This window comes from Cloeon dipterum, chromosome 1 (genome assembly GCF_949628265.1).
Source record: "Cloeon dipterum chromosome 1, ieCloDipt1.1, whole genome shotgun sequence".
Classification (NCBI taxonomy): domain Eukaryota; kingdom Metazoa; phylum Arthropoda; class Insecta; order Ephemeroptera; family Baetidae; genus Cloeon; species Cloeon dipterum.
In genome coordinates, this window is record NC_088786.1 from 28,303,288 (window position 1) to 28,313,260 (window position 9,973).

The window sequence follows — 9,973 nt, forward strand, 5'->3', positions numbered from 1 at the left end:
GCATAAATTGCTGGACTTAGCTTTTGTAATACGCAACATTCTAACGACAGCTTAATGCTTTTAAGGGGGAGAAGATCAAAGGTGGCATCGGATAGGTCATTTTATTAATCTCGAATTCTTCAGTTGGATTGCTTTTCTTATAACAACTAACTCATAAATAAATTTCGCAATAATTTACTCTTCTAGGAACAATTGTTGTTAAGTAATTCACCGGAGACTAATCAAATTTCTCCCTTCTAAAGCTGTATTTTCAAAAGTTTAGAGACAGCGATTCCCTGAAAGGACGGAACGAAGACACCTGTTTTCATTATCGCGTAAACGGCCGACTCAAATTGGCGTTCTGAGGAGATGATGCCCTTTTGACTGATATAATCATCGCAGAATGAGTGAGTGTACCGCCGTTAAATAAAAATTGACATTTAAAGAAGAAAAGTAGTGAGTTACGAAAGGGGCTTATATTGCCATTGGCTCTGAAGCTCGAGAGGCTCTCTTGTCTGTCTGTGGAAGAAATTCAATTTAGAAATCCGTGTCATGCAGCAGTGGCTTTTTTCAGCGCTGCGTTTCGCCACGTTTGACGCCCAGCAGACGAGGTCATTAAATGCTTTTTAAAATTATAAGGGCGGTCGAGGGTTTTGACTGTTCGCCTACTTTCATAAACCCGCAGTACTTGCTGGTGCACGAAGCAAATGAAAAATTGAATCACAACTGCTGGAAGAAGCAATAACAGTAAGAGCTAGAAACAATATTTTTCCTCGGCTTCATTGAAATCTTTCTTTCTTTCTCTCTTTCTCTCTCTCTCTCTCTCTCTCCAACAGTAAAAAATAATGGTCTGTGCTGCCTTCAGATGAGCATTGTGATTTGGTGGCAACACGTATGCAGCTTCCTTCCTTCCTTCACGCATCTCAATTATCATGAAGATGAGCCAAGGTTGCGCGATGCATTTGCAAACACAAATAAAAATTCATTTTTACTGCACGCCGATGGAAAGGAGCGACAATAAATTGCGCCTTAAAAGGGAAATCGTTAGAGAATGATGGTGAATAGCATTTGGCCTTGTGCTGCAGCTCATCTTTCGCGAATTTGTTTTATTTCCTTCGCCCCGTTAAAGCTGCGTTTTCCATTTCCTTCGCTCAATTAGCAATCGTCAGATTTCTTGCAAGGGCAATGGGCTGTATACAGTTTTGGTTAATGAAAGCCTTGATACTAGATAATAATGACAAACGTAAATAGAGGCTGCATTGGATTTTTGCATTAGAAAATGCAGAAACAAATATAAACGTCGGTCAGATTTTAATTATCCATGCAATGCAGATGGCAATTTTTTGTTTTCATTCTAAATTTAGAAAACGAAGTAAATAAAATAATATTAACACGAAAAAAATATTTTTTGGTCCTTTCATCCAGTCCTGTCACATGTCAAAAAGATAACCAGAAACAAAAGAATTAAAGAGGGGTGCCAAAGAGCACGTTGAACTTGGTCCAGAAATTTAGAACTTGGTCTTTTTATCTTTCCTTTTCTATCTCAGCTTGAAAAGAGCAACAAGCTGATAATAGCAATAACACGGATTTTCGAGGTACAGGTCTAATAAAATAAATTGGCAGCATCGTTCGCTCTGTTCATGAACTCTGCACAGTTCGCGATTCGCCTTGGCAAGCAAAACGTGCCAACCTTTGAAAAAGACGGCTTCGTGCACGGCGAGCAAATGAGTCGCCAGTGGCACTAATTCTGAGCAGCAACCGAATTGGAGTCGAGAGAAAAAAAGCAGCAGCTTCGGCGGGACGGAAATCACGAGCTGCACAGAGCGTCGTGGGTGCCAACGAGCGCGTTGCAAGGCAGATTTGCGCACCGCGAGAGTGCCGGAGGCGGGCGTGGGGCCGACGGGGCCCTTTCTTTTCTGCGCGGCCGCCGGCGCCTGGGTCCCTGTTCGATGCTGGCTGGCTGGCTAGCTTGGCAGCGCGGCGAGCGAGTGAAAGCGAGCGCCACGGCATAAGCTTCACTTTCTTTGCAGCCGCGCGCGCGCGATTCGCTCCGCCGCCGCGACAATTACGTCACACCGAGAAGCCAGATGCGGACCGAATTATGTACGTCAATGCCGCTAAGTGTAACATTTTTGAGATTATCTGACCACCAGGGAACGTATGACGAGCGAGGGCACTTACGATTTTGCCTCGTCACGAAAAAAAAATATAATTTTCCGTGGGGAAACCTGCAGTGATTCACGTTGGACTTCTTAAAACAACAAAGGGCTGATATTTAAACGGTTTACGGAATCTCCCTGCTGAAAATAAAAAAAGTCAATGCTCCGTATTTTTGTGCCCCTTATACCATCAATTATTGACTTATTCAAAAGTGACTGCACCAACATGACGGGAGGCGACACGCACAGTGCGTTTTTTCAATGACATTGTGGGAATAATTGTAATGGATTGCGGCTAGCTGGATGGTCATTTCAACAGCCCGTGGAGCGGGAAATTAAGGAAAACCGTTAGCCGCTGCAGCAGCCAGGACAAAAGGCCAGGAATCTTAATTGGGAGCCACTTCTCGAGTGCGCCGGGCAAACAGGGAATTCGGTTTTAGTCCGCCTCAAGGGGATTAATTTCTCACAGAGAGGATTATTCATTTTGTTATCGTGTTTTTTCATCGCCGCCTTCGCAGCACTTTTATGGCCGTTTGATGAAGGAAAACGTGTCGATATGATGGAGTCGCCAAGGCTGCCAAAGCACTTTGTCAAAGCTGTGATTGCTTTTTAACACCGAGTCATTCATTTTGGTCGTTTGGATATTAATTTAATCGCGCGGAGGATGCGTTCCTGGTTGTTTGTCAGCACCGCCGGAGCAAAAGCGTACTACATAATTGAGTTTTCTCCTCCGCGCGCTGGACACATATTCTTATCCGCCGCTTTCGTTTCTCAGCATCCGCTGCATGCGTCGAAAAAAGCAAAACACACACTAGACGATATATTTGACGTGCTCGTGAAATCTCTCAATCCTGCGCTTCGGCTCTTTTACACAAATCAAACAAGACGAATTTCTCGCGTGCTAAAAGCCGAGGGGCAATAAAAATTCTGCCCCACATTAATCCGCTCTAATTTTCTGTTTGATTCAGTCAATTAACACACAGTTCAAGATTTTGGCTCAGATTTCCTAACATGCAGCAATGAATTTTTGATTCCGGCGCAGAGAGCCGCAGGGCTCAATTTGGTGTGTGTTTGTAATAAGTGGCTAAAAGGCGAGAGATGAAACGAAAAGTGATTACAAAAACGGAAAGGTCAGGATCGTGCGGTGCTCATCTCTGGCGCGGACCGCGCATCATGCGTTGCGCCACTTTTGCGAAACTCGCGCGCGCGACACTCGACCAAAAGGCGAAAAATGCCTTTTACTCGCACCGCAACCCGCAAATCGCGGCTAATAAAGTGCTTTGGCCTGAGAATCTGGCACAAACGCTTGATTTTCCCACGCACGCCGGCCGCAAATTCACCGAGAATGAGTTTCTTTCGCGCTTTTGTTTGTTTTGACACTTTTTCTTTTTGTTCGCAGAGGAAAGTGACTATAAGCGGAGCGCGGTGTCATATGAGCGACGACGAGTCAGTGTAGGTCGGCAAATTATTTACCACCGCTTTGAAAAGGAAAACAACAACGCCCTTCAACCGCCTCGCCACTGCCATCAATTGAAAAAGAAAGACTCTCGCTCTCGATTGAGCCAGAGCCAGAGACTAAAAAGACACCTTTCCTCCTTTCTTGCGCCGACTTTGGCGTCGCTTGAAAAATTACAACTATGTTGCACAACAGCCCTACTCTGAGAAATTAATTGGACCATATTTTCACTGCGCAAACGTAATCACTGAACTGCATACAACAGATGTGACTCGGGCAAAAAGAAAAACAATTATTATTGCGAAAGCAAATTATTATTCTTACTGAAGTCATACAATTAAGAACAGATATAAAAATTACAGCAAGAAATGGCATACAATATGCTAGCAGATGTCTGCAAAAACGATCAGATTCATGCATAAAATCACGCCGCACTGAGCCTCAACATTTTTACTGCTTAGGTCTGGTTTATATCGACTTTCGGATGAATAAGAAGAGGGAGACACGGTAACGAGCTAAAAGAACGGCGGACGTGAATTGCATTCTTGTCAAAAATGAAAACAGGCGTGTTTGCCCAGCTTGAGTTTTACTGGAGCAACAATACAAATGATTTGTGTGTTTCGCGGTGAAACTCGGCGCTGTGTCAGGAAATTATGCATCGGCCGGCGAGTGAGTGAATGAGTGGCTGGTCTTGCACGGCGTGAAAAGTGAGACTTGCTGATTGTGCTGGCTGACTGAGAAACGCGCACGCCAGCAGTGCAGTAATAAGGTCAGCCCGCCATATATTCCACTCGCGTGCAATTAACGCCGCGCGCGCGTCTGTTTACACTGCAATTTGGAATTGAGATTCACAGCACCCGTGATCGACAACATCGATGCCTCGACCAGATCATCGCTGAGACGCGCCCCCGCGTGGAAAATATTGGCTCCAGGCATTTTTCCCGAGAAAGAAATGAATTAATTCGGTTTTTTAACCCACAGACAATGAATCGTGAATAAACGGAGGCGGAGATCGTGTGTGCAAGATGGCTAGTTCAAAGTAAAAGGCAAATTCCGCAATTGGAGATGCATGACCTGCCTGCCTGCGAGACTTTTCTCCACAAGCGACGAAAGGATCTTTCTCTGCTCTGTGATCGCGCTCTGCCAGCAACTCTCAACGCCGGAGATAATTTAACACATCGGCTTTTCCCTGTCTGCTGCCTTGGAGAGCAGATTCCGGGCTCAAAGGTCGCGTTGACAGTCAGCTGACGGCTTTGGGCGTTGAACTCTCCCGCACGCCCCAAAGAACCGAACATTTCGTCCCCTGGACGCCGGAGAAAGGTACTCACCCTGAGTGGCGGCTGGACGGGGGGCGCGAACGGGGGCTGCGGGGTCGTTGGTCCTGCTGGCAACTGCGGTCAGCACGCACACATCCTTGCTGCTGGGGCAGAGACACTGACAATCCGACTGTCAACGGACGCAGACCGACCGACTGACTGACTGAGTGCACAAACGAGCCAACGCCGGGCCCTTCTCTCACTTGCTCTGCGGCTCACTCCGCCGCTCAAGCCGAGCAAGCGGGCCCCTTTCTCTTCCACCTCTAATGCAAGAGAGTGAGAGTTAATTCTAATTTCATGACTGCAGCAGCCAGGAGAGGTGGTTCGATAAAAATATATGGGGCAGCCAGCAGCAAGCCTGCCTGACTGCCAGCCTGCATGGTTGCGCCGAATTCGAGCGCCAGATTTATGGGCAGAAAACGAGGAAGAGAGAAAGAGAAGGAAAGGTCGTGGTTGAGTGAACGGGCCAGGGCGTCGACTCGCTGCCCTGGGCGCGGCACCGCGCGCTCTGCACCCGCGCACCACTTCTCTATTTTCCCGTTTCGTCCAGCGCGGCTAGGAAATTGGTTCCTCGTCACGGTGCCAAGAATTTATTTGTGTGTGCCACGCGTCGACACTAACATATTTACATGCCACGCCTGCAGTCTCAAGATAGACAGCGTTTATGAAATACAACAACAACCGCTACATGCATTATTCTTACGTCCGTCGTTCAATTAAGGCGAGTTCAAAACGTGAAACTTTTGACACTCTGATTTTGTAATCTGATATTGCAGAAACTGATTAAGATAATGATCAAATCATTTAGAAGTCAAAAAATGCATGCTGTTTAATATATTGTGCAGTAAAACGAGTGATTTCCCTTCACGTTGGAAAGATTAATTTCCTTCCTGACTCCTTTGTGAGCCAGGCTCTTGCGCAGGTCAACGCCTCTTTACCAACTAATAGAAAATAATGAAAATTTGGAATATAATAAAAATTTATCACAAATTATCGCTCTCAAATTATAAAAGACCTTTAAGGAGATTTAAATTTTGAGATTTCCAAATTTATTTTCAGTTGCTTTTCAATCAAACCTACCAGACAGCGCGTAGCAAAAAGTTAAGTGTTTATTCCTGCGCAAATATCAAAATAACACAAAATTTCATTTACAGAACACAAAAATTACGCGTACAAAACAATTCCTGAAAAAACAGTACCACTGTTTTTCTTAAATATTTATAATTTGTTGCATAAAATTAAAAATAAACTTCCCGTTTGTTCGAAATTTTTACAGGAGCTTTAAAAAGGAGGTTAAATTGTTTATTGATTTTTTTAAATTTCTCAATGTCGGTAGCCTAATAATGTCCTACAATAATTGCGTACCGTGCAAAATCAACATCTTAGAGGCAGCGTAAATGTGTATCCCCATGGCAAGGCAAGTCAAAATTTATGCGCGAATGTCAGTCAGTATAAATGTGTGTATATACAAGAAGTGCCGTGGGTTTCACTTTCGCGCGCATTCCCCGTTTTGGAGCCTCCTGAGTGTGTGTTTATGTGTTCAAGTCGTCTTTTTATTTTTACTCCGTCCATACTGTTGCCGGTTTGTAAAAGCCTGTCTCTCATGCCGCACAAAATCAAACTTCTTTTTCTCTCGCGAGCGCCACTTCCGCAAGTTTTCTTTCTCCGCGACCAGATTAATTCCTCATTCACGTCATTCCACGTTTTTCATCATCGTATGAAAGCTGAACTCAAGTCGACAAAATGCAATAAATCGTTGCTATCAATCTTAGAAAGCAGTTTGACAATGACTCAAGATTTGCGGATCAGGTTAGACAGTAATTATTGGACAAATCGATTGTATTTATCACAATTACTTGGAAAGATATCCTCATAAAAAAACGATATGAGAATTTTAAGAATGTAGGTGCAACAAAGACGTTGTTCACAACTTGAAGAAAACAGAAAATTGAGAATGAATGCAATGCTCTAAATCACTCTCACTATTGACAGCTGGTTTAATATCCGCAAGAAAAATAGAGCGCATTCATGCATTAAGGATTTATTGATTTGTGATGCATACCGTATTTTTTCTCCACAGTCGAAAGCGGAATGGTCAAAACAAAACGCGTTTCACTCCCTGCCCTTTTGTTTGCGCGTGACGTTTGGATTTCGGTTTGGTAAACACAGGAGCAATTATATAATACAGCCGCGAGAGAGAAGATTCCTGTTCCTATGCACAGAGTTTGGCAGCCAGACACCTGCGCCAGTCGTTTAAATAATTAGCGAAGAAATCGGCTAATTAACAATGAAAACGTGAGCTGCTGCCTCCTCCGCGTTGCGAAACTCTTGATTCTTTATTGCCATTAATTATTTCGCCTCTCAATTACGGTTTTGCTGATCCGTAAAAAATCTATTTCTCGCATTGTAATTTGTCCAGTCGTCAATGACGCACCGCCCGCCGCGTTTCCGACTTTCTTCGCCGCGCAACAATCACCTCGGCAACAATGATGCGCAAATGAAATAACACTTTCTTTCACCGCGTCTGTTGCCGCATCTGCCGAGCACATTAATCAAATTTCCACTTTTTGCACTTGTTTGCTTTTGAAAGGCTGCGTGAATTATTTTCGATTGTTATTTTTAATAAGCTTTTCGGCCGCAAAATTTATTGCTTCGGCCGCAAGCACCTTTTTACAGCTTCTCCGGTTCGTTTCGCCGATTGAAAGAAAAGATGCTGCTACGCCTCGTGGCCAATTCGCTTGATTGGGAAAAAGGTTTGTTGCGAAGGCCGCAGCTTTTGTTTTCTGCAGATTAGGAAGTCTTTTGACGTAGGCACGGTAAACGTCTCTTCCCGGAGAGTCCACAGGTGTGGCCAATTGTAAATCAGATGCAATTACACGCAGTGTCATCAATTAAATCGCGCACAGGTGCAATTGCGGAGATTTAAACGCGCAGCTGCTTGTCGCGACAGTTTCAAAAGCTAAAATATAAATATCCAGCCCACGGCATGTAGTCAAAGATGATTTCCTCACTTCAAAACTAAAGTTCAGAGACCATTGACCCTTTTTATCTATCACGATCAGTTGATATATTTTTAACGCCACTATTGTTTCAAAAAGGCTTAAAAGTTTGTGACGAAATCCAACCGTTGCGGGGTATTTTTCATACGTACGAGTGCAAGACCAATTGCACACGGCCTAATTTCAAAATTATTTGTGCAGCTTGCGACAAATAATGTGTTTTGGTCGTTTTCAAGGACGTGAGTGCACAATTTCACAGCCGGTGAGCGGGTGGCTGAGATTGACATTTGCATAATGTGGAGCGAATGAGGTTCAAAGTGCTTTCGGAATGGGAAAGGTGAGCTCGTGACTTATGCAAAGCGCGCGCATCTCGCGCCGTTGGCCAAGTCGGCCTTGCATCGAATTTAATTTCCAGCGGATTCGCTTTAGTTGCGCACACATCCATTTGCTATCACGGCAATTTTGTAAGAAAACAAACTACATTATGTGGTGCCTGACTGCGCGTCAAATGCGTAGCCCGTTATTTGTGGCAAAAGCCGAGAGTGTCGTCAGCGCCAAAAGTTGGATTAAAGCTCTCCTCGTGTTGCCCTTTTGCGACCCCGTTTTCCACCAGGCGCTTCTCTTTCTCTCTTGCATACATTAGGTAACAAAATAAATTCACGCGAGCTGAGTGACATTATAAAAGAAACAGATTCACATCGATTTGCCGGAAAAATATGCGAACAGCGTGTGATATTTACTTGAGTCACACATGTTAAATTATGCACGAGACAATATCTAAATATTAGACAAAAATTAAAGTCACGTGAAGTGAATAAGGAAGTTGCAAATCCCGAGCGAATAAAAATTATCTACAGCTTAATTCTGCACTACTTATAACAAGTTTTGTTTTAAGATTTATTAGTCACCAGCACAAAATCAAAGTCACAAGATGGAGATTATTTTGATTAACTTCACAAACTAAAAATCTTGTTCGCAGGTTGTCGACCTTGTCACTCTAAGTAAAAACTGTTATACAATCGGTGATCTGGCCATTTTTCAGGATTGAGTGAGATGCTTAAGCAAACGTAGCAGATGTGCGAGTGTTTATGTTTCACACACCCACACTCTTTACTCTCGAGAGAATTGAAAAGCTCTTCACGCAGCGCACAAAAGCGTCAAGAATGTCTTATGCAACTCTCAGTCAGAAGCAAACACAAGCACTCTCAAAACGAACTCGCGAAAATCACCACTTTGAGGAGAAATTAAACTAACATTGAAGCGTGCTGTGCACACATCATGTGTTTTGCAACTTCTCAACAGAATTGTACTTTTTACTCCGCACAACGAGCTCTATAAATAGACACAGTGCTGCTACAAAATTAGAGGTTAAGTTTTTCGACGTGCTTGCAAGGCTTTCCTGGAGGATTTATTACAAAATAGCACATTTGGAATCGACAATATTTTCTACAAAGCTATTTCAACTGTTTTTCTTGTTTTATCAATAACGAATTTGACCTCAAAGAATATTTTTGGCAAACCCATCTGCACTGCAAAAACGCACAAGCTAACAAGGCTTAGTCTTGATCTGACCCGATTAAAAACAAACTAAAAAGCTTCCAAGCAATATTTTCTAAGCAAAAATAAATTTTAAACAATCAAAATTAATTTGAATTTACACGCACTTACTATGTAGGGAAGGCATTCTCATGCAACTCAAACCAATGTAAGAAACAATAAAAATCTGATCTAATCTAACAGGCCCTGGAACAAATCGAAACCCTATAAATTTTTCTTAAACTGCCAACATCCTGACTGTTATACTCAGTTTTAAACCCTCATCAGCTGGACTTTGGTGCAGAGAGGTGCATTCACCTTCCGGGAGCATGAATGGAGAGTTATAAAAATGGTGAATTTAAAAATCAGAATCAGTTATATCTAGATGCATTAAAAAGACACTCTCTTTGTCTAAATTCATAGAATCCAGGCTGTTAGCTGACTCGAACTTCTTTGTGGATGATCTTCGCACAAAATCTTCTCTCTTCCTTACACAGAAAATTAAATAAATTCATTCAGAACTTGCTT

The 9,973-nt window shown here is 43.2% G+C and overlaps 1 protein-coding gene across 1 annotated transcript in view; it reads right to left on the reverse strand.

Annotated features, from left to right (window-relative positions):
- sona (sol narae) overlaps window positions 1-5,121 on the reverse strand; it is a 42,199-nt gene extending 37,078 nt beyond the window's left edge. Inside the window, exon 1 of the mRNA XM_065496881.1 lies at window positions 4,923-5,121. The gene's annotated coding sequence lies outside the window, so the exon portion shown is untranslated. The remainder of the gene's footprint in view (window positions 1-4,922) is intronic.
- Between the last annotated feature and the right edge of the window lie 4,852 nt (window positions 5,122-9,973).